The sequence below is a fragment of the Phyllobates terribilis genome, unplaced genomic scaffold (assembly GCF_046119375.1).
Source record: "Phyllobates terribilis strain yellow unplaced genomic scaffold, ASM4611937v1 Scaffold_12__6_contigs__length_324123572, whole genome shotgun sequence".
NCBI classification, from domain to species: domain Eukaryota; kingdom Metazoa; phylum Chordata; class Amphibia; order Anura; family Dendrobatidae; genus Phyllobates; species Phyllobates terribilis.
The window spans coordinates 220594603-220621492 of NW_027362772.1; the positions used below are offsets into that span (position 1 = coordinate 220594603).

At 46.2% G+C, this 26890-nt stretch overlaps 1 long non-coding RNA gene across 2 annotated transcripts in view; it reads right to left on the minus strand.

The window, feature by feature from the left end:
* Nucleotides 1–1341: 1341 nt before the first annotated feature.
* Nucleotides 1342–26890, minus strand: part of LOC141173221 (uncharacterized) — a 62281-nt gene continuing 36732 nt past the window's right edge. The window contains exons 3-7 of one of the 2 annotated variants that reach the window (XR_012252616.1): nt 12941–13108; nt 12656–12750; nt 3918–4042; nt 3401–3588; nt 1342–1732 (exon numbers count right to left, since the gene is read on the minus strand). This is a non-coding gene — a long non-coding RNA (uncharacterized lncRNA). The remainder of the gene's footprint in view (nt 1733–3400; nt 3589–3917; nt 4043–12655; nt 12751–12940; nt 13109–26890) is intronic. The other variant, XR_012252615.1, reaches the window with a different exon arrangement.

Here is a 26890-nt window from a genome sequence, read left to right on the forward strand (position 1 = left end):
CTGGAGGTGTGTTTGGGGTCATTGTCCTGTTGAAAAATAAATGATGGTCCAACTAAACGCAAACCGGATGGAATAGCATGCTGCTGCAAGATGCTGTGGTAGCCATGCTGGTTCAATATGCCTTCAATTTTGAATAAATCCTCAACAGTGTCACCAGCAAAGCACCCCCACACCATCACATCTCCTCCTCCATGCTTCACGGTGGGAACCAGGCATGTAGAGTCCATCCATTCACCTTTTCTGCGTCGCACAAAGACACAGTGGTTGGAACCAAAGATCTCAAATTTGGACTCATCAGACCAAAGCACAGATTTCCACTGGTCTAATGTCCATTCCTTGTGTTCTTTAGCCCAAACAAGTCTCTTCTGCTTGCTGCCTGTCCTTAGCAGTGGTTTCCTAGCAGCTATTTTACCATGAAGGCCTGCTGCACAAAGTCTCCTCTTAACAGTTGTTGAAGAGATGTGTCTGCTGCTAGAACTCTGTGTGGCATTGACCTGGTCTTTAATCTGAGCTGCTGTTAACCTGCGATTTCTGAGGCTGGTGACTCAGATAAACTTATCCTCAGAAGCAGAGGCGACTCTTGGTCTTCCTTTCCTGGGGCAGTCCTCATGTGAGACAGTTTCTTTGTAGCGCTTGATGGTTTTTGTAACTGCACTTGGGGACACTTTCAAAGTTTTCCCAATTTTTCGCCCTGACTGACCTTCATTTCTTAAAGTAATGATGGCCACTCGTTTTTCTTTACTTAGCTGCTTTTTTCTTGCCATAATACAAATTCAAACAGTCTATTCAGTAGAACTATCAGCTGTGTATCCACCAGACTTCTGCACAACACAACTGACGGTCCCAACCTCATTTATAAGGCAAGAAATCCCACTTATTAAACCTGTCAGGGCACACCTGTGAAGTGAAAACCTTTTCCGGTGACTACCTCTTGAAGCTCATCAAGAGAATGCCAAGAGTGTGCAAAGCAGTCATCAAAGCAAAAGGTGGCTACTTTGAAGAACCTAGAATATAAGACATATTTTCAGTTATTTCACACTTTTTTGTTAAGTATATAATTCCACGTGTGTTAATTTATAGTTTTGATGCCTTCAGTGTGAATGTACAATTTTCATAGTAATGAAAATACAGAAAAATCTTTAAATGAGAAGGTGTGTCCAAACTTTTGGTCTGTACTGTAGGTCAGGGAGAACCAGATAAGAAAGAAACAAAAAAGGGAAGGAAAACCCAAGTTGGAGATTGGGCGCCCCCTGGGGCATCAAGGACATGAATTCAACACAGGTGGCAACATGGTACCAATGATGCCAGTGATATGAGCCATGCCCTGATGTCATGGAGGTAACCGCAATAAGGATAAACAAGGAAAATGCCCCAGAAAGAGAAAAAGACATTGTAGCAAATACCCGAATCCAAAAGCTATTAAGAGTATGGATAAAGCTGAAAGACATACAGAAAAATGAACCTGCAGGTCATTTAAAAAATGAAGTTGGACAAGTCAATAACATTGATTATATGCATATAATAAGAACATAGTATATATCCACATGAAACAAACTAATGTCCAGATGTAGTAGATATAGGCTGTTAAAGCCTAATTGTCCGCATCTTGTCTAGTGGTGCCTTCTCATCCTATTCTCTTATTTCTCCCCTTCAAAATGATGCCAGGAGGCATCCACATCCTCTTCAACATGGATAGAAGCAAGAGCCAACATCAACGTACGGTAAGTATATACTAAAAGATGATAAATGGGACATTATTAGGATTGTAGCAACAAACACAATTAAAAATAATTTTAGTTTAAAACATTATAAAAACATGATGCCAAAAATACGGCTGGAGGGGAAAAAGGGGAGGGAGATTAGAGAAATGGAGTAAAAGTCAAGGCCTCATTAAGGCCATGGGGATGTAACGTTTTCAAAGTCCAGATCCATCTTGAGTCTTTTTGGGCCAGGAGTCGGCTGGTATTACCACCACGCAGGTTCAAATATATGTGGTCTATCTCCTTAACCCGAAGGATCACAAGCGTTATGGAGCTTAAAAGGTTTAGGTATTGTCTTTAATAGATCCAAATTGTCTTCTGTAGCAGCTGCCATGATGTCCTGGACAAGTTCTCTCGCTCAAATTTTGAGCATCCTAGTTGTCATGCCTATATATATTAAGGAGCAGGGACATGTAGCAAGATATATTACGTTACGTGTTGTACAGGTAATAGGGTATGTGATAACAAACTCCTTTCCAGTCGAAGAGAGAAACTTCTTAGTCTTTTCAATACTAAGGCAAGTTATACAGGAGCCGCATGGAGTGAAGCCCCAATTCCTCTTCTTATAGGTTGGTTTGATGTCCGTAATCCGTGACTGATTAGTCGGTGTATAATAGCTCCGAACCAAATGGTCCTGTAAATTTAAAGATCTACGTGCAGTGATAGATGGGATTTGTAGGGAGGTATTGTTTAAGGGTGCGATCAGCCAATAGGATGAGCCAATGTTTTTTAAAAATGAGAATGGTATTGAGTCACCATTCTCACAGGATTGGCTTGCACCGATTGTCTCTTAGGATAGATTAATTGTTGACGAGCAGCATTTTTCGCTCGATTGTAGGCATACTTAATGCTTCTCTTACTGTACCCTCTATCCAAAAACCTCGCTTTCATTTCCTCTGCTCTCATTTCAAAGTCTTCAATGGTAGAACAAATCTGTCTGATTCTAAGAAACTGACTAATTGGAACTGATCTAACCACGTCTTGGATGTGAAGAAGAGGCGTGCAAGACAGCACTGACGGCTGTCTCTTTCCGATAGACATCAGACTGTAAAATGCCAGATTCACCCCTTTTAATAGTCACATCCAAGAAATCAATCTTTTGATAATCTAATTTATACGTCAGTCTGATATTAAGTTCATTAGAATTCAGTTCTTGAAAAAAACTGAGTAGTTCTACAGATGTACCTCGCTAGATCAAAAATACATCATCAATGTACCGGGTCCAAAAAATGACCCGGTCCATTGATGAGCATCAATGTGATGAGAAGAGCTCCCTCTCCCACAGCCCCAGGAACAAGTTAGCATAAGAGGGCACACAGGCTGCCCCCATTGCTGTTCACTGGAGCTGCAGGAAGAAGGACCCATTGCAGACAAAAAAGTTTTTGGTGAGTACAAACTCCAACAGTGTTAGAATGAAGTCTCTCTCCTCAAAGGTAAATTGAGACATGGAAAGGAAATGGGCAACGGCTCTCAGTCCATCACCATGGCGGATACTCGTATTTAATGACTACACATCACAAGTAACAAGAAGCATATCCTTGTCAATGTGAGTGGAGTCAATTTTTTGTAGATCAGATGTATCACGTAGATAGGAGGGAATTGTTTCCACCAAAGGTTTAAGAAATAATCCACATACTTACTGATCTCTGTGTGAGTCCTCCAATACCAGCAATTATGGGTCTACCCAGAGGGGTCTTCATATCTTTATGGACCTTCCGTAACAAGTACAGCGTTGAAACAGATGGATCCTTCACCAATAATGTGTCATACAATTCCCTGGTGATAATGCCTCTCTCTATCCCAGCTAAAAGGATTTTGTTGAGTTGATCTTTGAAAGATAATAAGGGATTGAACGTCAGTTTTTAGTAACACTGATAGTCTTTAAGCATTTTATTTTATTTGCCTCTGCCTCATACATTTTAGTTGGCCACACCACAACGTTGCCACTCGTGTCAGCTGGTTTGAATATAACGTCTTTTATTGCTTTAAGACGTTTCAAACCGATGTGTTCAGACATTCTAAGGTTATCATTGTGTATATTGATAGGTATGCTATATAAATCCTCAGAAACCAGCTGAACAAAGATGTCAACGTTGGAGCATAGTGACAATGGTGGAAAATTTTTTGATTTTGGTCGTAAGGATATTGGAACCTTACCTAAAGAAGGTATATTGTGTTCAGCCGCCAATCCCTCCAAAACTCTCAAAGCCTCCTGTTCCTCTGGCATTGGAAAATGCTTCTGTATATCTTCATTATGAAACCATTTTTTGAAAAGTAGAGTTCTGGCAAAAATGTATACGTCAAAGCTGTTAACTGATCAAGTCGCAGGATGGGAGGTAGCATATAACAGGATGGGGGCGCACATAGCCCTCAATTTAATAAAATAGGTCCCACATAGCCAAACATTCAATATAATAGGCCCCTCATAGCTTTACATAAAATATAAAGAGATCTTCAAAACCCTCCATTTAATACAGTGGGCCCCATGTAGCCCTGCAAGTAATATAATGGGTCCCACAAAGAACTCCATTTAATATAATATGACCTTTATAGCTTTCTACTTATTATAATGGGCACCACATAGCTTTACATATAACATGGGCCCCACAAAACCCTTCATTTAATATAATGTGCACCACATAGCTCTCAATTTATTATATGGACCCCATATAGCCCTCCATTTAATATAATGGGCCCCATATAGCCCTCCATTTAATATACTGAATCCAACATAGCCCTCCATTTAATATAAGGGGTCACATATAGCCCTCCACATAATATAATGGGTAGCACATAGCTCTCCATTTAATATAAAGGGCCCCGCATGGCACTAAATTTAATATAACGGCCCCATATACCCTTTCATCTATAATATAACCGGGGATGCGTATCTCTGTCTGAAGCCTTTATAGACTGCGCATGCGCGACGCGCAGTCTGGCTCCAGACAGAAGTAGGCATCCATCCGTTACAGGTAAGAGGAGTATATGGCGCCGGAGTTCGCGGTATGCGTAGACACTGAGCGCATACCACGATCTCCGGCGCCATACTTACATACTTACCTGACCGGGAGGAGCGTTTCCGCGGCGTCTCTCTTTGCCGGAGACCGGGGGCGGAGTGAAGGCATCGGATCGGCACATGCGCATAGTGCTATCCGGCGCCATTTTACGTCTTCAGCAAAATGGCACCGGACAGTGTGGTGCTCCGGCGCCGCACTCCTTCCCCGGCATCCGACAGAACAGGACACCGCAGCGCTGTAGCACAGGGAAGAAAGGTGAGTATAAAGTGTTTATTTTTTTGTATGTGTGTACAGCATGAAAGGCATGAGGGGGCCACACATACCAGGATTGTGGGATGAGGGGACCATGCATACCAGGATTGGGGGGTGAGGGGACCATGCATACCAGGATAGGGATCTGGGGGGACCATGCATACCAGGATGAGGGGACCATGCATACCAGGATTGAGGGGGTGAAGGGACCATGCATACCAGGATTGAGGGGTGAGGGGACCATGCATACCAGGATAGGGATCTGGGGGGACCATGCATACCAGGATGAGGGGTACCATGTATACCAGGATTGGGGGGTGAGGGGTCCATGCATACCAGGATTGGGGGGTGAGGGGACCATGCATACCAGGATTGGGGGGTGAGGGGACCATGCATACCAGGATTGGGGGGTGAGGGGACCATGCATACAAGGATTAGGGGATGATGGGGTGCCATGCATACCAGGATTGGGGGTGACGGGACCATGCATATCAGTATTGGGGGGGTGAGGGGACCATGCATATCAGGATTGGGGGATGAGGGGACCATGCATATCAGGATTGGGGGATGAGGGGACCATGCATACCAGGATTGGGGGGTGAGGGGACCATGCATACCAGGATTGGGGGTAGAGTGGTGCGATGCATACCAGAATAGGGATAAGGGGTGCCATGCATACCAGGATGAGGGATGGGGTGCCATGCATACAAGGATGAGGGGTACCATACATACCAGGATAGGGATGAGAGGTACCATGTATACCAGAATGGGGATGTGGAGTGCCATGTATACCAGGATTGGGGATGAGGAGAGCCATGCATACCGGGGTTGGGGATGAGAGAGCCATGCATACCAGGGTTGGGGATGAGAGAGCCATGCATACCAGGATTGGGGATGAGGAGAGCCATGCATACCGGGGTTGGGGATGAGAGAGCCATGCATACCAGGGTTGGAGATGAGGGGTGCAATGCATACCAGGATTGGGGATGAGGGGTGCCATGCATACCAGGATTGGGGATGAGGGGTGCCATGCATACCAGGATTGGGGATGAGGGGTGCCATGCATACGAGGATTGGGGATGAGGGGTGCCATGCATACCAGGATTGGGGATGAGGGGTGCCATGCATACCAGGATTGGGGATGAGGGAGCCATGCATACCAGGACCAGGATTGGGGATGAGGGAGCCATGCATACCAGGATTGGGGATGAGGGAGCCATGCATACCAGGATTGGGGATGAGGGGTGCCATGCATACCCGGATTGGGGATGAGGGGTGCCATGCATACCGGGATTGGGGATGAGGGGTAACATGCATACCGGGATTGGGGATGAGGGGTGCCATGCATACCGGGATTGGGGATGAGGGGTGCCATGCATACCGGGATTGGGGATGAGGGGTGCCATGCATACCGGGATTGGGGATGAGGGGTGCCATGCATACCGGGATTGGGGATGAGGGGGGCCATGCATACCGGGATTGGGGATGAGGGGGGACATGCATACTGGGATTGGGGATGAGGGGCGCCATGCATACCGGGATTGGGGATGAGGGGTGCCATGCATACCGGGATTGGGGATGAGGGGTGCCATGCATACCGGGATTGGGGATGAGGGGTGCCATGCATACCAGGATGAGGGACACCATACATACCAGGATAGGATGAGGAGTACCACACATACCTGGATAGGGATGAGGAGTACCACACATACCTGGATAGGGATGAGGAGTACCACACACACCAGGATTGGGATGAGGGGGCCACGCATATCAGGATTGGGGGTGAAGGGTGCCATGCATACCAGGATTGGGGGTGAGGGGTGCCATGCATACCAGGATTGGGGGTGAGGGGTGCCATGCATACCAGGATTGGAGGTGAGGGATGCCATGCATACCAAGTTAGGGGTGAGGGGTGCCATGCATACCAGGATAGGGGTGAGGGGTGTCATGCATACCAGGATAGGGGTGAGGGGTGCCATGCATACCAGGACAGGATGGGGGCAGCACAAATACCACGAGGGGGGTAGCACATACCAGCATGGGAGACCATATACCAATAAAAATGCTTGCCACACAGGCGTAGAACGGGTTCAATAGCTAGTTTAATATAATGGGCCCCACATAGCCCTCCATTTAATGTAATGGGTACCACATAGCCCTCCAATTAATATAATGGATCTGACATACCCCTTCAATTAATGTAATGGGCATCACATAGCTTTACAAATAAAATAATGGGCCAAATATAACCCTCCATTTAATGTTATGAGTCCCACATGGATTTTCTTATAATATATTGGAACCCACATAGCCCTCCATTCAATATAAGGGGTCCCATATAGCCCTCCATTTATTATAATGTGCCCTACCTACATAGCCTTCCATTTAATATAATGTGACCCACAAAACCCTTCATTTAATACAATGGGCCCCATGTAGCCCTGTAATTAATATAATGGGTCCCACAAAAAACTCAATCTATAATATAACTAGAGATGCTTACCTCTGTCTCAAGCTTTTATAGACTGCGCAAGCACGACACATCTGTGCAGTCTGGCTCCAGACAGAAGAAAGCATGTAGGTGTTACAGCTAAGAGGAGTGTGTATGGAGCCGGAGATCGCGGTATGCGTAGACACTGAATGCATACCCCGATCTTTGGCGCCATACTTACCTGATCGGGAGGAGCGTTGCTGCGGCGCCTCTCTTTTCTCTGTGTGCCCGCTAGTAAGGAGAATGAATATTCAGTGCTCCTCACTCCCATGGGCGTCGGGAGCAGTGAATATTCATTTTCTTTAGCAACAGGCACACGCAGGAGTTGCAGCAGCCATCTCCTGCCTCCTGTGTCAGCTCCTGCGCCGCTTCCCCCACAGTGTTTGTGTGTATGTATGTATGTATGTATATACACTGCTCAAAAAATAAAGGGAACACTTAAACAACAGAATATAACTCCAACTAAATCAAACTTCTGTGAAATCAAACTGTCCACTTAGGAAGCAGCACTGATTGACAATCAATTTCACATGCTGTTGTGCAAATGGAATAGACAATAGATGGAAATTAATGGCAATTATCAAGACACCCTCAATATAGTAGTGGTTCTGCAGGTGGGGACCACAGACCACATCTCAGTACCAATGCTTTCTGGCTGATGTTTTGGTCACTTTTGAATGTTGGTTGTGCTTTCACACTCTTGGAAGCATGAGACGGACTCTACAACCCACAGAAGTTGCTCAGGTAGTGCAGCTCATCCAGGATGGCACATCAATGCGAGCTGTGGCAAGAAGGTTTGAGGTCTGTCAGCGTAGTGTCCAGAGGCTGGAGGCGCTACCAGGAGACAGGCCAGTACACCAGGAGACGTGGAGGTGGAGCCCTGCAAAATGACCTCCAGCAGGCCACAAATACGCATGTGTCTGCACAAACGGTTAGAAACCGACTCCATGAGGGGGGTATGAGGGCCCGACGTCCACAGATGGGGGTTGTGCTCACAGCCAACACCGTGCAGGACGCTTGGCATTTGCCACAGCCCTGTGCTCTTCACAGATGAAAGCAGGTTCACACTAAGCACATGTGACAGACGTGACAGAATCTGGAGACGCCGTGGAGAGCGATCTGCTGCCTGCAACATCCTTCAGCATGACCGGTTGGCAGTGGGTCAGTAATGGTGTGGGGTGGCATTTCATTGGAGGGCCGCGCAGCCCTGCATGTGCTCGCCAGAGGTAGCCTGACTGCCATTAGGTACTGAGAAGAGATCCTCAGACCCCTTGAGAGACCATATGCTGGTGCGGTTGGCCCTGGGTTCCTCCTAATGCAGGACAATGCCAGACCTCATGTGGCTGGAGTGTGCCAGCAGTTCCTGCAAGATGAAGGCATTGAGGCTATGGACTGGCCCGCCCGTTCCCCAGACCTGATTCCGATTGAGCACATCTGGGACATCATGTCTCGCTCCATCCACCAACGTCACATTGCACCACAGACTGTCCAGGAGTTGGCGGATGCTTTAGTCCAGGTCTGGGAGGAGATCTCACAGGAGACCATCCACAACCTCATCAGGAGCATGCCCAGGCAAAAAAGTGTGAAACAACAGAAAATATGTCTTATATTATAGGTTCTTCAAAGTAGCCACCTTTTGCTTTGATGACTGCTTTGCACACTCTTGGCATTCTTTTGATGAGCTTCAAGAGGTAGTCACCGGAAATGGTTTTCACTTCACAGGTGTGCCCTGTAAGGTTTAATAAGTGGGATTTTGTGCCTTATAAATGGGGTTGGGACCATCAGTTGTGTTGTGCAGAAGTCAGGTGGATACACAGCTCATAGTCCCACTGAATAGACTGTTAGAATTTGTATTATGGCAAGAAAAAAGCAGCTAAGTAAAGAAAAAATAGTGGCCATCATTACTTTAAGAAATGAAGGTCAGTCAGTCCGAAAAATTGGGCAAACTTTGAAAGTGTCCCCAAGTGCAGTTGCAAAAACCATCAAGCGTTACAAAGAAACTGGCTCACATGAGGACCGCCCCAAGAAAGGAAGACCAAGAGTCACCTCTGCTTCTGAGGATAAGTCTATCCGAGTCACAAGCCTCAGAAATCGCAGGTTAACAGAAGCTCAGATTAGAGACCAGGTCAATGCCACACAGAGTTCTAGCAGCAGACACATCTCTACAACAACTGTTAAGAGGAGACTTTGTGCAGCAGGCCTTCATGGTAAAATAGCTGCTAGGAAACCACTGCTAAGGACAGGCAACAAGCAGAAGAGACTTGTTTGGCCTAAAGAACACAAGGAATGGACATTAGACCAGTGGAAATCTGTTCTTTGGTCTGATGAGTACAAATTTGAGATCTTTGGTTCCAACCACCGTGTCTTTGTGGGATGCAGAAAAGGTGTGCGGATGGACTCTACATGCCTGGTTCCCACCGTGAAGCATGGAGGAGGAGGTGTGATGGTGCTTTGCTGGTGACACTGTTGGGGATTTATTCAAGATTGAAGGCATACTGAACCAGCATGGCTCCACAGCATCTTGCAGCGGCATGCTATTCCATCTGGTTTGCGTTTAGTTGGACCATCATTTATTTTTCAACAGGACAATGACCCCAAACACACCTCCAGAATGTGTAAGGGCTATTTGACCAAGAAGGAGAGTGATGGGGTGCTACGCCAGATGACCTGGCCTCCACAGTCACCAGACCTGAACCCAATCGAGACGGTTTGGGGTGAGCTTGACAGCAGAGTGAAGGCAAAAGGGCCAACAAGTGCTAAGCATCTCTGGGAACTTCTTCAAGATTGTTGGAAGACCATTTCCGGTGACTACCTCTTGAAGCTCATCAAGAGAATGCCAAGAGTGTGCAAAGCAGTCATCAAAGCAAAAGGTGGCTACTTTGAAGAACCTAGAATATAAGACATATTTTCAGTTGTTTCACACTTTTTTGTTAACTATATAATTCTACATGTGTTAATTCATAGTTTTGAAGCCTTCAGTGTGAATGTACATTTTTCATAGTCATGAAAATACAGAAAAATCGATAAATGAGAAGGTGTGTCCAAACTTTTGGTCTGTACTGTATATACATTCAGGAGACCTTGCTTATAAAAAGGGTGCGAAGCTTAGAGCTTCATTTAGGCCCCGCGGAGTCCAGAGTAAGAATACATCTGGCCTCTTTATGGGCCAGAAGTTTTGCGGCATTGCCTCCCCGGGAGCCAAGATGTAACACATCTATTCCATGCACCTTCAATGTCCTTGGGTCCAAATTATGTACGGCCCGGAAGTGGCGTAGTAATGTGTTGAGATCCTGGGATCATCCGCCGTCCTGGCCGTGCTAATGTCCCGCGAGTGCTCCTGCACCCTGACTCATAGCTCTCGCGTAGTCAGTCTAATGTATATCAGGCCGCAGCCACAAGTGGCATGATAGACGACATTGGTGGTACCACACGAGATGTAATTCGTAATCCTAAATACAAGAGAGCCGCCAGATGATGCAAAGGATGCACTTCGGAAGAAATTGGCGCAGGCAAGACAGTGGCCACAGGGAAAGCAAACCACCGTGGGTCCGAAATGAGTTTGATGGAGATGGAACATAGTTGGTGGACAAGAGATCTCCCAAGTTTTTGGCCCGCCGAGCCTTCATCAGTGGGGGATTACCAAGGTGGCTTCGCAGGGAGGGCTCCATGCCAAGCATACCCCAATGTTTAGTCAAAATCGTCCGAATAGAGTCCCATTCGTGATTGAAGGTAGAAATATAGCGGGTACCTTCTTGTTCTTTCAAAGCCTCCCCCGAACAGGCTGGGTACAATAACTGGTTACAGGGAGTTCCCCGTGCCATCCGATAGCCACGGTCGATGTTCATGTTACTATATCCACGATTCCTAAAACGATCAGCCAGATCTGCGGCTTGTGTCTCAAATTTAGTCAGTGGAGCAAATCCGCCTCATCCTGTCCGACCGGGACGGCCCTAATCTTCGATCAATTATGTGCGGACTCAGTGTTTCAAAGCATTTACTGCCATAGGTTTGCGGTAGACGTCAGTCTGAATAGCGGAGTGGGCATCCACCTCCAGAGTGACGTCAAGAAAATCAATGCATTTAGCATGCTGTGTATAAGTGACTTTGATCCCAAGTGAGTTAGAAATGAGTCGCACCATAAAATTATCAAGCTCCTTCACCGTCCCCCGCCAAAAAAATAAAATGTCATCGATGTATCTCAGCAAAGACTCAACCTGGTCCACGCCCCGCGCGCCCTCATCACCAAAGAGGTCCCTCTCCCATGCCCCAAGGAAGAGGCTGGCGTACGAGGGCGCGCAGGCCGCCCTCATGGCTGTGCCTCGCTTTTGGAGATACACCATATCTTTAATTAAAAAATAATTATGTGAGAGGACGAGGTGAAGGAGCTCAAGGATAAATTCAAGCGATGGGCCGTCCAGGTCGGAGGTTCCGAGGAAGAGGCGGACAACTTCCAGGCCCAGATCATGGCTGATACAAGTGTACAGGCTCTCAACATCGGCCGTCACCATCAGAGTGCCGTCCTCCACAAGGACGCTATCAACCCAAGTAAGGACGTTCGTTGTGTCCTTTATATATGGTGGATAAACTCAACAAGGGGCCTGAGATGTCTGTCAATGTATTTTCATATCAATTCGCATAGGCTTCCCAAACCAGGCACGATCGGACGTCCCGGGGGGCTGACAGCGTCCTTGTGGATCTTGGGGAGGAGATAGAAGGTAGCCGTTTTTGGAAACTGCATTGTAAGAGCCTCCACTGTTTTCTTGTTGATAACTCCTTGTTCACAGGCATGAGCCAGGATCCCCTGGAGCACCGCGGACAACGTTGCTGTTGGGTTAAAAGATAATTTAGTATAGATGTTGAGCCCCGTAATTGGCGAAGTGTCTCCTTTTCATATTTGGAACAGGGCCATACCACTATGTTCCCTCACTTGTCTGCCGGTTTAAAGAACATGTCTTGAAGAGACTGCAACTGTTGAATGGCTACATGTTGGAAGTGTGTCAAATTATCAAATCTCCGGCGTGTGGAGAGACGTCTAAGGTCCTCCGTGACCAATCGCACAAATATCTCCACATCCGGACTGAGGGACAAGGGTGGGAAACATGTGGATTTAGGGTACAAGCATTGTAATGACCCACCTGTTGAAAGAGTTCCCTGCTTCAAAAGGAAGTCCTCTAAATTTTGTAGGGCCTCTTCCTCCACAGCGCTCATAGGGTCTCCATCACCACGCGACCTTGAATGGAGTTTATGGAGAATCAGTTTGCGGGCAAACATGTGGAGGCTCTTGAGAGCAGTGAAAAAAAGAATTGCATTTGTTGGTGAAAATGATAGGCCTCTCCCAAGAACTTCCACCTGTGCAGCAGATAGTATACAGTATGTGTAGATAGGTTAATGATACGGAGCCCCCCCTGGGATACACCAACCTGGAATGGAGTCGTCTGTTTCCTTCTGTTATTGAGTCTAGTCTGGACCCTTTGTGAGGGTAGGTGGGTGGTCTGGCATGAGAGCCTGATGGTTCCAGAGGGAAAAGGTCATCTATAGACGTCAATGACGCTGTTGATACCGAACGTGAGCGGGAATAGTTGCTGTTCCTAAAACGAGAGAGTGTGAAGTCTCAGATGGAAGCCTCCATCTATAAACACTCGAGGTCTGTTTATCCCGTATATAACGTTGTAATTTTTGGTCTTACTTGAATAAATTTCTTTGACCCACTTTTGGGATTCAGCGTCAATGTCGTCATTTAGTTTCTTCAGATCGTCACTAGTCATGTCTCTCTTGAGCTGGATCTGAAGCTGCTCAATTTCAGTTTCAATCTCTGAAAGGGATGCCTCATTCATCTTCTTTTTACTCACTCTTTTCTCCTTTGTCCTCATACTGCTTGAGTCGGCAGGTTTTCGTGATACACCAGTCCACTGGTAACTGGTGTATTTGCGACTCTTTTGTATAATATACTGGGCCTCCGTTTGACTCAATTTAATATAGTAGGTCCCACATAGCCGTACAATTAATGTATTGGGCACCACATAGCTTTACATATAATATAATGGATCTTACCTACCCCTCCATTTAATGTAATGGGCCCCACATAGATTTTCTAATAATATATTGGCAGCCACATAGCACTCCATTCAATATAAGGGGTCCCAATTAGCCCTCCATTTATTAAAATGTGACCTACATAACATTCCATTTAATATAATTGGAACCGCAAAACCCTTCATTTAATATAATCGGCCCCACATAGCCCAACATTCAATATAATGGACCCCACATAGATCTACCTATAATATAAAGAGCCCTACAAAACCCTCTATTTAACACAATCGGCCCCACGTAGCCCTGTAATTATTATATTGGACCTTGCATAGCCCTCCATTTAATATAATGAGCGCCACATGGCACTCCATATAACAGGCCACACTTAGCCTTCCCTTTGCCATTGCAGTGCCACCGGAGAACACCCTTTCCCGTTGGCGTGCTATCGGAGCACACCCTTTTCCATTGGCTTGTCACCAGAGTGCACCTTTTCCCATTGGCATGCCTCCATTCAATATAAAGGATCCCATATAGCCTTCCATTTATTAGAATACACCCTACATAGCCTTCCCTTTAATATAATCAAACCCACAAAACCCTTTCTTTAATATAATATAATGGATCCCATACAGCCCTCCATTTAACATACTGCGTCCAACTTAGCCCTCCACTTAATATAAGGGGTCACATATAGCCCTCCACATAAATTAATGGGTACCACATAGCTCTCCATTTAATATAAAGGGCCCCACATGGCACTAAATTTAATATAATGACCCCATATACCCTCTAATTTAATATGATGGGCCCCACATAGCCCTCCATTTAATATAATGGGTACCACATAGCCCTCAAATTAATATTAATGGTTCCGACATAGCCCTTCAATTAATGGAATGGGCACCACGTAGCTTTACATATAAAATAATGGGCCAAATATAACGCTCCATTTAATGTTATGGGCCCCACATTGATTTTCTTATAATATATTGGGACCCACATAGCCCTCCATTCAATAAGTGGTCCCATATAGCCCTCCATTTATTATAATGTGCCCTACATAGATTTCTATTTAATATAATGTCACCCAAAAAAAAACCTTCATTTAATACAATGGGCCCCGCGTAGCCCTGAAATTAATATAATGGGTCCCACAAAAAACTCTATTTAATATAATGTGATCTGCATAACTTTCTATCTATAATATAACGGGCCGAGCGTCCGTCTGTCTGAAGCCTATAGACTGCGCATGCGCGACGCGCAGTCTGGCTCCAGACAAAAGAACGCATGGAGCCGTTACAGGTAAGAGGAGTGTGTATGGCGACGGAGATCGCGGTATGCGTAGACACTGAACGCATACCGCAATCTCCGGCGCCATACTTACATACTTACCTGACCGGGAGGAGCGTTGCCGCGGCGCCTCTCTTCTGGCCAGAGACCGGGGGCGGAGTGAAGGCGTCGGAATCGCCGCATGCGCATAGCGCTATCTGGCGCCATTTTACTGAAGACATTTGCATTGTGTCTTCAGCAAAATGACGCCGGACAGCGCGTTGCTCTGGCGCCGCATTCCTCCCCGGCAGAACAGGACACAGCAGCGCTGGAGTACAGGGAAGAAAGGTGAGTATAAGTGTTTTTTGTTTGTATGTGTGCAGAGGAGTACCATGCATACCAGGATTGGGGGGTGAGGGGGCCACACATACCAGGATTGGGGGATGAGGGGTACCATGCATACCAGGATTGGGGGATGAGGGGGCCAAACATACCAGGATTGGGTGGATGAGGGGTACCATACATACCAGGATTGAGGGATGAGGGGGCCACACATACCGGGATTGGGGGATGAGGGGACCATGCATACCAGGATTGGGGGATGAGGGGACCATGCACACCAGGATTGGGGGTGAGGGGACCATGCATATCAGGATTGAGGGATGAGGAGGCCACGCATACCAGGATTGGGGGATGAGGGGTACCATGCATACCAGGATTGTGGGTGAGGGGTACCATGCATACCAGAATTGGGGGATGAGAGTACCATACATACCAGGATTGGGGGATGAGGGGTACCATGCATACCAGGATTGGGGGATGAGGGGTACCATGCATACCCGGACTGGGGGATGAGGAGTGCCATGCATACCAGGATAGGAGATGGGGGGTGCCACGCATATCAGGATAGGGGATGGGGGGTGCTATGCATACGAGTATTGGGGAAAGAGGGGTGCCATGCATACCAGGATTGGGGGAAGAGGGGTGTCATGCATGCCAGGATTGAGGGGCGAGGGGTACCATGCATACCAGGATTGAGGGGTGAGGGGTACCATGCATACTAGGATAGGGGAATGAGGGGTACCATGCATACCTGGATTGGGGGATGAGGGCTACCATGCATACCAGGATAGGGATCTGGGGGGGCCATGCATACCAGGATTCGGATAAGGGGCCATGCATACCAGGATAGGGATGAGGGGTACCATGTATACCAGGATAGGGATGAGGGGTACCATGCATACCAGGATGAGGGAGCTATGCATACCAGGATGAGGGGCGCCATGCATTCCAGGATTGGGGATGACGGATGCCATGCATGCCAGGATTGGAGGTGAGGGGTGCCATGCATACCAGGATAGGGATGAGGCGTGCCATGAATACCAGGATAGGGATGAGGGGACCATGCATACCAGGATTGGGGGATGAGGGGACCATGCATACCAGGATTGGGGGTGAGGGGACCATGCATATCAGGATTGAGGGATGAGGAGGCCACGAATACCAGGATTGGGGGATGAGGGGTGCCATGCATACCAGGATTAGTGGTGAGAGGTGCCATGCATACCAGGATTGTGGGTGAGGGGTGCCATGCTTACCAGGAATGAGGGTGAGGGGTGCCATGCATACCAGGATTGAGGGTAAGGGGTGTCATGCGTACCAGGATTGGGGGGTGAGGGGTGCCATGCAAACCAGGATAGGGATGAGGTGTACCATGCATACCAGGATAGGGATGAGGGCAGCACATAACAGGATGGGGGAACAGGATTGAGGAGCACAAATACCAGGATGGGGGCAGCACAAATACCAGGATGGGGGCAGCACATATCAGCATGGGAGACCATATACCAATAAAAATGCTAGCCACCCGGGCGTAGAATGGGCTCAATAGCTAGTTTATTATAATGGGACCTGCATAGCCCTCCATTTAATATAGTGGACCACACATAATCCTCTATTTAAAATAATGGTCCCCACGTAGTCTTCCATTTAATATAATGGGCGCCACTTAGCCATTCATATAATATCACGGAACCTACATAGCCTTCCATTTAATATAAGGGGACACATATAGGCCTCCACGTAATATAATGGGCCCCACATGGCAATAAATTTAATAATGTCAAATATACCCTATCATTTAATATACCGTATTTTTCAGACAATAAGATGCACTGGACCAAAAGACGCACCTAGGTTTTAGAGAAGGAAAATAGAAAAAAAAAATTGAAGCAAAAAATGTGGTCATGATGCGCTGTTAAAGGGGAGGGGGTCTCTTGCTGACACTTATAAGGGTAATGTCCCTCAATTCTGTTAATAATATCCCCCATCCTGGAATATATGGCCCCGCTCTTCCTATTATAAGTGGTCCCCATCTCTATCCAGGTATGCATGGCACCGCTGATCCCCATCCTGGTATGCATGTCACTCTTCATCCTTGTATACATGGCATCCCTCTTCCTAGTATGCGTGGACCCTTCATCCCTCTTCCTTATATGCATGGCACCCCTCATCCTAAAATGTATGGTCCCCCTCATCCCTCTTCCTGGTATGAATGCCCCCTCCCCGATCCCCATCCATGTATGCAAGGCACCCCTGATCCCCATCCTGGTATGCAAGGCACCCCTAATCCTGGTATGCATGGCACCCCTCATCCTTATCCTACAATACATGGCCCCCCTCATCGCTATCCTGGTATGCAAGTCACCTCTCTTCCCTATCCTGGTATGCATGGCACCCCTCATCCCTCTTCCTGGTATGCATGACCCTTTCATCCCTCTTCATGGTATGCATGGCACCCCTCATCCCTCTTCCTTGTATGGATAGCACCCCTCATCCCTCTTCCTGGTATGCATGGCACCCCTCATCCCTCTTCCTGGTATGCATGGCACCCCTCATCCTGGTATGTATGCCTCCCCCCATCCCTGTTCCTGGTATGCATGGTCCCTCCCCAATCCCCATCACGCTGCACACAAAAATAATAAACAATTAGGCTATGTGCCCACGATGCACAAATGCTCAGGATTTTTTCCTGAGCATTTCTGCATCTCCCTGGCAGAAAAAAACGCATGCGGATTGTACATGCGTTTTCCTGCCAGGGACATGCGGAAGTGAAGCGTTCTTCACATGAATTTCCGCATGCGGGTTGACAAGCGCTTTCCAAGCGATTTTAGCATCACTTGGAAAGTGCTTGTCAACTTGGTCACACTATATAAATCCATGCAAACAGCATGGATTTATATAGTGTGACCCGAGAAAATGTCAAAAAATAAAAAAATAAATCTATACTTCAGTCCCGGCTGTGGTAGACTGATGGACCTGCCGACGTCAGCGTCGCGTGACCCATCACATGACTATGACGTCAGCGCAGGTCCTTCAGTACATCGCGAACTGTCGGCATGTACCATCTGCATATTAGAACGCATGGAATGCGCATCTACATACGTATGTAGTGATGCGTAATCCATGCGGTCTAATGCAAGTCAATGGCGGCGAAAACGCAGCACTTCCGCAAAATAATTGGTAGTGCTGCGTTTTTTTCCGCAATGATAATCCACAGCGGAAATTTCCGCAGCATGAGCACAGCACATGCAGATTATCATTGAGGAACATGGCAGGCCTTCTACCATGCGTTTAAGTGTTTCTGCAGCGTTTTTGCCGCTGCGGAAACGCTTAAAAAACGCATCGTGGGCACACAGCCTAATGCTCACCTCCTCTCTCTACTACAGTGCTGTGTCCTGCTCTGCTGCCAGCACTGGTCTCACCGTGATAGCCATGCATGGCGTAACTTCCATGTGCCCTTACAAGGTGAGATCAGCTACCGGTATAGTCACTGCTTCCCACGCCGGGATTGTGTGCGTGCGGAGCAGTGACTTCATACTCCTTAATAGCCAGCACACAGTGTAGCCGTATCGTGGCTCCTGCTGCCGGGCGATCGCGTGTGCCCGCTATCAAAGAGCATGAATATTCATCCCTCTCCACTCCCATGGGCGTGGAGAAGGGTGAGTAATCATGCTCTTGAATAGCAGGCACACACGATCACCTGGCAGCAGCAGAAGGCGCGCTGCATCTATACTGTGTGCCCACTAGTAAGGAGAATGAATATTCAGTGCTCCCATGCAGTGAATATTCATTTTCTTTAGCAGCAGGCACACACAGGAGCTTCAGCAGCCGGCTTCAGTCTCCTGTGCCGGCTCCTCCGCCGCTCCCCCCACAGTGTGTATGTATGTATGTGTGTGTATATATATGTATATGTATGTATATATATATATATATATATATATATATATATATATATATATATATATATATATATATATATATATACAGTTATATTTGGGTACCCCTATTAATCTTAATGTTTTATAAAAATTGGTGTTTTTGCAACAGCTCTTTCAGTTTGATCTATGTAATAACTGTTGGACACAGTAATGTTTCTGCCTTGAAATGAGGTTTATTGTACTAACAGAAAATGTGCAATCTGCATTCAAACAAAATTTAACAGGTGCATAAGTATGGGCACCTCACAAGAAAAGTGACATTAATATTTAGTAGATCCTCCTTTTGCAAAAATAACAGCCTCTAGTCGCTTCCAGTAGCTTTTAATGATATCCTGCATGAAGGTATTTTTGACCATTCCTCTTTACAAAACAATTCCAGTTCAGTTAAGTTTGATGGTCGCCGAGCATGGACAGCCCTATTCAAATGATCCCACAGATGTTCAATGATATTCAGGTCTGGGGACTGGGATGTCCATTCCAGAACATTGTAATTGTTCCTCTGCATGAATGCCTGAGTAGATTTGGAGCGGTGTCATTTTTACAACAAAATTTACAAAACCATTTTTTAGGCACCACATCACATTTGAAGTGACTTTGAGGGGGCCTTTATGACAGAAAATATCCAAAAGTGACACCGTTCTAAAAACTGCATCCCTCGAGGTGCTCAAAATCACATTCAAGAAGTTTATTAACCCTTCAGGTGCTTCACAGGAATTTTTGGAATGGGGAAGAAAAAAATGAACATTTAACTTTTTTCACAAAAATGTTACTTTAGACCCAATTTTTTCTGTTTTTGCAGGGGTAACAGGAAAAAATGGACACCAAAATTTGTTGTGCATTTTCCCGAGCACGCAGATACCCCATAAGTCGAGAAAAAACACTGTTTGGGCTCACGGCAGGGCTCAGAAGGGAAGGCGCGCCATTTGACTTTTTGAATGTAAAATTGGCTTAAATAATTAGCGGACTCCATGTTGCGTTTGGAGAGCCCCTGATGTGCCTAAACAGTGGAAACCCCCAAATGACACCATTTTGGAAACTAGGCCCCTCCGGGAACTTATCTAGATGTGTGGTGAGCACCTTGAACCCCCAGGTGCTTCACAGAAGTTTATAATATGGTGCTGTGAAAATAAAATTTTCACATTTTTCCCACAAAAATGTTTTTCAGCCCCCAGTTTTGCATTTTCATAAAGGTAACAGGAGAAATTGCACCATGCAACTTGTTGTGCAATCTCTCCTGAGTAAGCCGATACCCCATATGTGGAGGAAAATCACAGCATGGGCGCACGGCAGGGTTCGGAAGGCAAGGAGCGCCATTTGACTTTTTGATTGTAAAATTTGCTTGAATAATTATTGGATGCCATGTTACGATTGGGGAGCCTCAGATGTGCCTTAACATTGGAAACCCCCCACAAGTGACACCATTTTGGAAACTACCCCCCTCAGCGAACTTATCTAGATGTGTGGTGAGCATCCTGAACCCCCAAGTGCTTTACAGAAGTTTATAACATGGAGCCGTGAAAATAAAAAAATTCTAACTTTTTCCACAAAAATTATGTTTTAGCCCCTATTTTTTTTTTCTTTTCACAAGGTTAAGAGGAGAAAATGGGCCCCAAAAACTATTGTGCAATTTCTCCTGAGTACGCCAATACCCCATATGTGGGGAAAATACAGTGTTTGGGCGCATGGCAGAGTTCAGAAGGGAAGGAGCACTGTGTGACTGTTTGAACGCAAAATTGACTGGAATCGAGAGCGGACGCCATGTTGAGTTTGGAGAGCCCATGATGTGCCTAAATAGTGGAAACCCCCCACAAGTGATCCCATTTTGGAAACTACACCCCTCAAGGATTTTATCAAGGGATATAGTGAACATTTTGAACCCAGAGGTACGATACAGAATTTGATAACATTAGGTCATCATATTCAATAAGTTGTCATTAGTCTTGAGCGCAAGTGCTCGCTACTTGAGTTTGCAACGGGTACTCAGGCATGCAGCATGTATCGCGCATGCTCAACTGACATGCTCAAGTCCCCGCCCGGCATGTTTCACGGTTAGTAGACACCCCAAAAAAAAAAACATGAGGGGATAGCTCGTGCAGGGCAGGCAATCCCCGCAAGGTTTTTTTGGCCGCGAAACATATGGGGCGGAGACTCGAGCATGTCACTTGAGCACCCGCGATACTCAGTGCATAACCGAGCACCCGATGCAAACTCAAGTAGCGAGCACTTGCGCTCAACACTAGTCGCCATATCGTCATTTTTTATTTTTTTTTTTACTTTTAAAAAAATCCCAACCCTAACCCTAGCCCCAACCCTAACCCCAACCCTAACCCTAACCCCAACCCCAACTTTAGCCCAACCCTAACCCCAGCCCAACCCTAACTCTAGCCCAACCCTAACCCTAGCCCCAGCACAACCCTAACCCTAGAGTGTATTTTTTACGCCGTTCCTCGTGCGGTATAATTGATTAGACGACTTTATTCTTCGGGTCGGTGCGATTACAGCGATAACAGATTTATGTCGGGTTTTTATGATTGACAGCTGTCACACACTAAAAGACGCATTTTTTTGTAAAATCTAGTTTTTGCATCGCCATATTTTGAGAGCTACTATTTTTCCATATTTCGGCCCACAGAGTCATGTGACGGCTTGTTTTCTGCGGGATGAGTTGACAATTTTATTGGTGCCATTTTCAGGCACGTGCCATTTTTTGATTGCTTTCCATTCTGATTTTTGGGAGGCAGAATAAACAAAAACCAACAATTCAGGAATTGTTTTTTTTTTTTTTTTTATTCTGTTCCGCATGTGGTAAAATTGATAAGGTAGCTTTTTTCTTCGGGTCAGTACGTTTACAGCGGTACCACGTTTATATAGCTTTTTGATGTGTTGGCGCTTTTACACAATAAAAGCTATTTTATAGAAAAATAATTTTTTTGCATCGCTTTATTCTGAGAGCTTTAACTTTTTTATTTTTCGGCTGATGGAGCTGTATGGCAGCTTGTTTTTTGCGGGACAAGATGACATTTTCAGAGGTACCATATTTATTTATATTCGTTTTTTTGATCGCGTGTTATTCCATTTTTTGATTGGCGGTATGATAAAGCATTGTTTTTTACTTAGTTTTTTTTTTTTTTTTACCATGTTCACTAAAGGGGTTAAGTAGTGGGACAGTTTTATAGGTCAGGTCATTCCGGACGCGGCGATACCAAATATGTGTACTTTTATTGTTTTGGGTTTTTTTCAGAATATTTATTGATGGGTACATTATATTTTTATTTTTGGTGGATTATTATTTTATTTTTTTTTAGATTTTTACAATTTTCTTTTTTCATTTTTTAATACTTTTTTTAACTTTTATTCTTTGTCCCACTATGGGACTTTCACTTTTTTTTATTCTGATCGCCTGTATAGCATAGGGATGGAGCACCATCCCTGTGCTATACAGGCTGTCAGCGCTGCAGATGCAGAAGATATTTTGGTCATGCACTGCGCATGACCAAAGTATCTTCCTGCTGTCTGGTGACCTAGATGTTGTCATGATGACATCGGGTCGTCAAGGCAACATCCGGGAAGCCGCAGCAGATAGCAATGGACACCGGCAGGAGAGATGAGCATCGCGATCACCTCCCATTGCCACTGCAATGCTGTGATCGACTTCGATCGCAGCACTGCGGGGATTAATGTGCCGGGAACGGTGCGGTACCGCTCCCTCCACATAGCACTGGGTGTCAGCTGTGACAATCAGCTGACACCCGGCGGCAATCGCGCATGCACAGCTTGTGTGCGGGCGCGATCACCATGACGTACTATTCCCTACCTGGATCTAAAGTCCCAGGGCGCAGGTACGTATTAGTACGTCTTGGGCTTTTAAAGAGTTGATAATAAGACCTATATAGCTCTCAAATTTAATGTAATGGGCCCCACATAGCCCTCCATTTAATATTGTGGGTCCCATACAGCCCTCCATTTAATATATTGCGTACAACATAACCCTCAATATAAGGGGTCACATACAGCCCTCCACATAATATAATGGGTACCACATAGCTCTCCATTTAATATAAAGGGCCCCACATGGCATTAAATTTAATATAACGCCTTTCAACGCAAAGCAGTGCGTCTTAATCATTCATTATAATGATTGATTAAGACGCACTGCTTTGCGTCGAAACAGGTATGTTTTTAATTTCTGGACTGTGACTTACTGGATTTTATACCATTTGAAGCTATGAAATAAATGAAGAATGGATTTTTAATGGGCTAATAGCGCTGGACTTATTCCTTTCTAAGTTCTGAAAACTTGCAGCACAGCAGGATCCGTGCGCTCCAGGAGGTGGTGAGCAGACATTAACTTTTTTGTATGTTTTTCAACTACCTCATATACTCTTTCATTTAATATGATGGGCCCCACATAGCCCTTCATTTAATGTAATGGGTACCACATAGCCCTCAAATTAATATAATGGATCCGACATAGCCCTTCAATTATTGGAATGGGCACCACATAGCTTTACATATAAAATAATGGGCCAAATATAACTCTCCATTTAATGTTATGGGCCCCACATGGATTTTCATATAATATATTGGGACCCACGTAGCCCTCCTTTCAATAAGAGGTCCAATATAGCCCTCCATTTATTATAATGTGCCATACATAGCCTTCCATTTAATATAATGTGACCCACAAAACCCTTCATTTAATACAATGGGCCCCACGTAGCCCTGAAATTAATATAATGGGTCCCACAAAAAACCCTATTTAATATAATGGGATCTGCATAGCATTCTATTTATTATAATGAGACCCACATAGCCCTCCATTTAATATAGTAGACCCCACATAGTCTTCCATTTAGTATAAGCCATTCATATAGTATCATGGGGCCCACATAGTTTTCCACTTAATATAAGGGGACATATATAGGTCTCCAAGTAACATAATGGGCCCCACATAGCACTAAATTTAATACCGGCCAGTATACCCTATCATAAAATATACCGTATTTTTCAGACTATAAGACGCATCGGACCATGAGACACACCCAAGTTACAGAGGAGGAAAATAGAAAAAAAATTGAAGCAAAAAATGTGGTCATGATGCACTGTTAAGGGGGATGGGGTCTGCTTCTGACACTGTTATAGGGGAAATGTACCCCAATTATGTTAATATCCCCCCATCCAGGGCTATATGGCCCCGCTCTTCCTATTATACGTAGTCCCCATCCTGGTATACGTGGCACCTCTGATCCCCATCCCGGCATGCATGGCACCCCTCATCCATGTATGCATGGCACCCCTCATCCCTCTTCCTGGTATGCGTGCCAACCCTCATCCTGGTATGTATGGTAACCCCCTCATCCTTCTTCCTGGTATGCATGGCCCCCATCATCCCTGTATGGATGGCACCCCTGATCCCTATCCTGGTATGCATGGCAACCCTGATCCCCATCCTGGTATGCAAGACATACCTCATCCTGGTATGCACGGACCCCCTCATACCTATCCTCGTATGCAAGGCATCCCTCATCCCTATCCTGGTATGCATGGCGCCCCTCATCCCTTTTCCTAGTATGCATGGCCTCTTCATCCCTCTTCCTGGTATGCATGGCGCCCCTCATCCTTGTATGCATGGCACCCCTCAGATGCATTGCACCACTCATCCCTGTATGCATAGCACCCCTCATCCCTAATCCTGGTATGTATGGTTCCCCTCATCCATCTTCCTGGTATGCATGGCTCCCTCCATCCCTCTTCCTGGTATGCGTGCCAACCCTCATCCTGGTATGTATGGTAACCCCCTCATCCTTCTTCCTGGTATGCATGGCCCCCATCATCCCTGTATGCATGGCACCCCTGATCCCTATCCTGGTATGCATGGCAACCCTGATCCCCATCCTGGTATGCAAGACATACCTCATCCTGGTATGCACGGCCCCCTTCATACCTATCCTGGTATGCAAGGCATCCCTATCCTGGTATGCAAGGCATCCCTCATCCTGGTATGCATGGCACCCCTCATACGCATAGCACCCCTCATCCCTGTATGCATAGCACCCCTCATCCCTAATTCTGGTATGTATGGCTCCCCTCATCCATCTTCCTGGTATGCATGGCTCCCTCCATCCCTCTTCCTGGTATGCATGCCCCCCCATCCTTCTTCCTGGTATGCATGCACCCCCCCCTAATCCCTATCAAACTGCACACAAAAAAATAAACAATTATACTCACCTCTGTCTCCTCCAGCATTGGGTCCTGCTCTACTGCCAAGCACTGGTCTCACCGTGCGAGACAGGCATGGCGTTACTTCCATGCGCCCTCACAAGATCAGCTGTCGGAATAGTCACTGCTCCACACGCTGGGACTGTGTGCGTGGAGAGCAGTGACTTCATACTCCTTAATAGCCAGCACACAGTGTAGCCGCAGCGTGGCTCCTGCTGCCGAGCGATCGTGTGTAACCGCTATCAAAGAGCACGTATATTCACCCCTTTCCGAGAGGGGTGAATATTAATGCTTTTTAATAGCAGGCACACGCGATCACCTGGCAGCAGCAGGAGCCACGCTGCAGCTACACTGTGTGCCCGCTAGTAAGGAGAATGAATATTCAGTACTCCCCACTCCCATGGGCGTGGGGAGCAGTGAATATTCATTTTCTTTAGCAGCAGGCACACGCAGGGGCTGCAGCAGCCGGCCCCTGCCTACTGTGCCCGCTCCCCCGCAGTGTGTGTGTGTGTGTGTGTATGTATGTATGTATATATATATACACACACACCACACAAACACACACACCACATTCGGACTATAAGACGCACCCCCCACTTTCCTCCAAATTTTTGGAGAAGAGTGCGCTTTATAGTCCGAAAAATACAGTTATGGGCCCCTCATAGCCATCCATTCAATGAATTGAGCGCCATAGGTCCCACATAGCCCTTCAATTAATGTATTGGGTACCACATAGTTTTACTTATGATATAATGGATTCTACCTACCCCTCCATTTAATATAATGGGCCCCACATAGATTTACTTATGATATAATGGCACCCACATAGCCCTCCATTCAATATAAGGGATGTGCCCCGCATAGGATTCCATTTAATATAACTGGAACAACAAAACCCTTCACTTAATATAATCGGCCCCACATGGAACAACATTCAATATAATGGACCCCACATAGATCTACGTATATTATAAAGACCCCTACGCAATCCTCTATTTAATACAATGTGCCCCACGTAGCCCTGCCTTGCATAGCCTTCCATTTAATATGAGCCCCACATGCCATTCCATATAAAAAGCCACACATAGCATTCTCCTTTGTCATTGCAGTGCCACTGGAGCACACCCTTTTCCCATTGGCGTGCCACAGCACTTAACTTAATGGGTACCACATCGCCCTCAAATTAATATAATGGATCCGGCATAGCCCTTCAATTAATGGAATGGGCACCACATAGCTTTACATATAAAATAATGGGCCAAATATAACCCTCCATTTAATGCTATGGGCCCCACATGGATTTTCATATAATATATTGGGACCCACATAGCCCTCCATTCAAAATAAGGGGTTCCATATAGCCTTCCATCTACTATATAATCGGCTTATCCCGTCTGTCTGTCCGTCCAGGAAATCCCGCGACGCTGATTGGTCCAGCCGCGGCCAATCAGCGACGCGGGATTTCAGAACAAGATGGCGGCCGTAAGCGGCTCATCTGCCGCACGGAGGTCAGCGGCGATGTAGCCGGGAGATGACTGGCACTAGCCGGTCATCTCCCAGCTGCTCGCA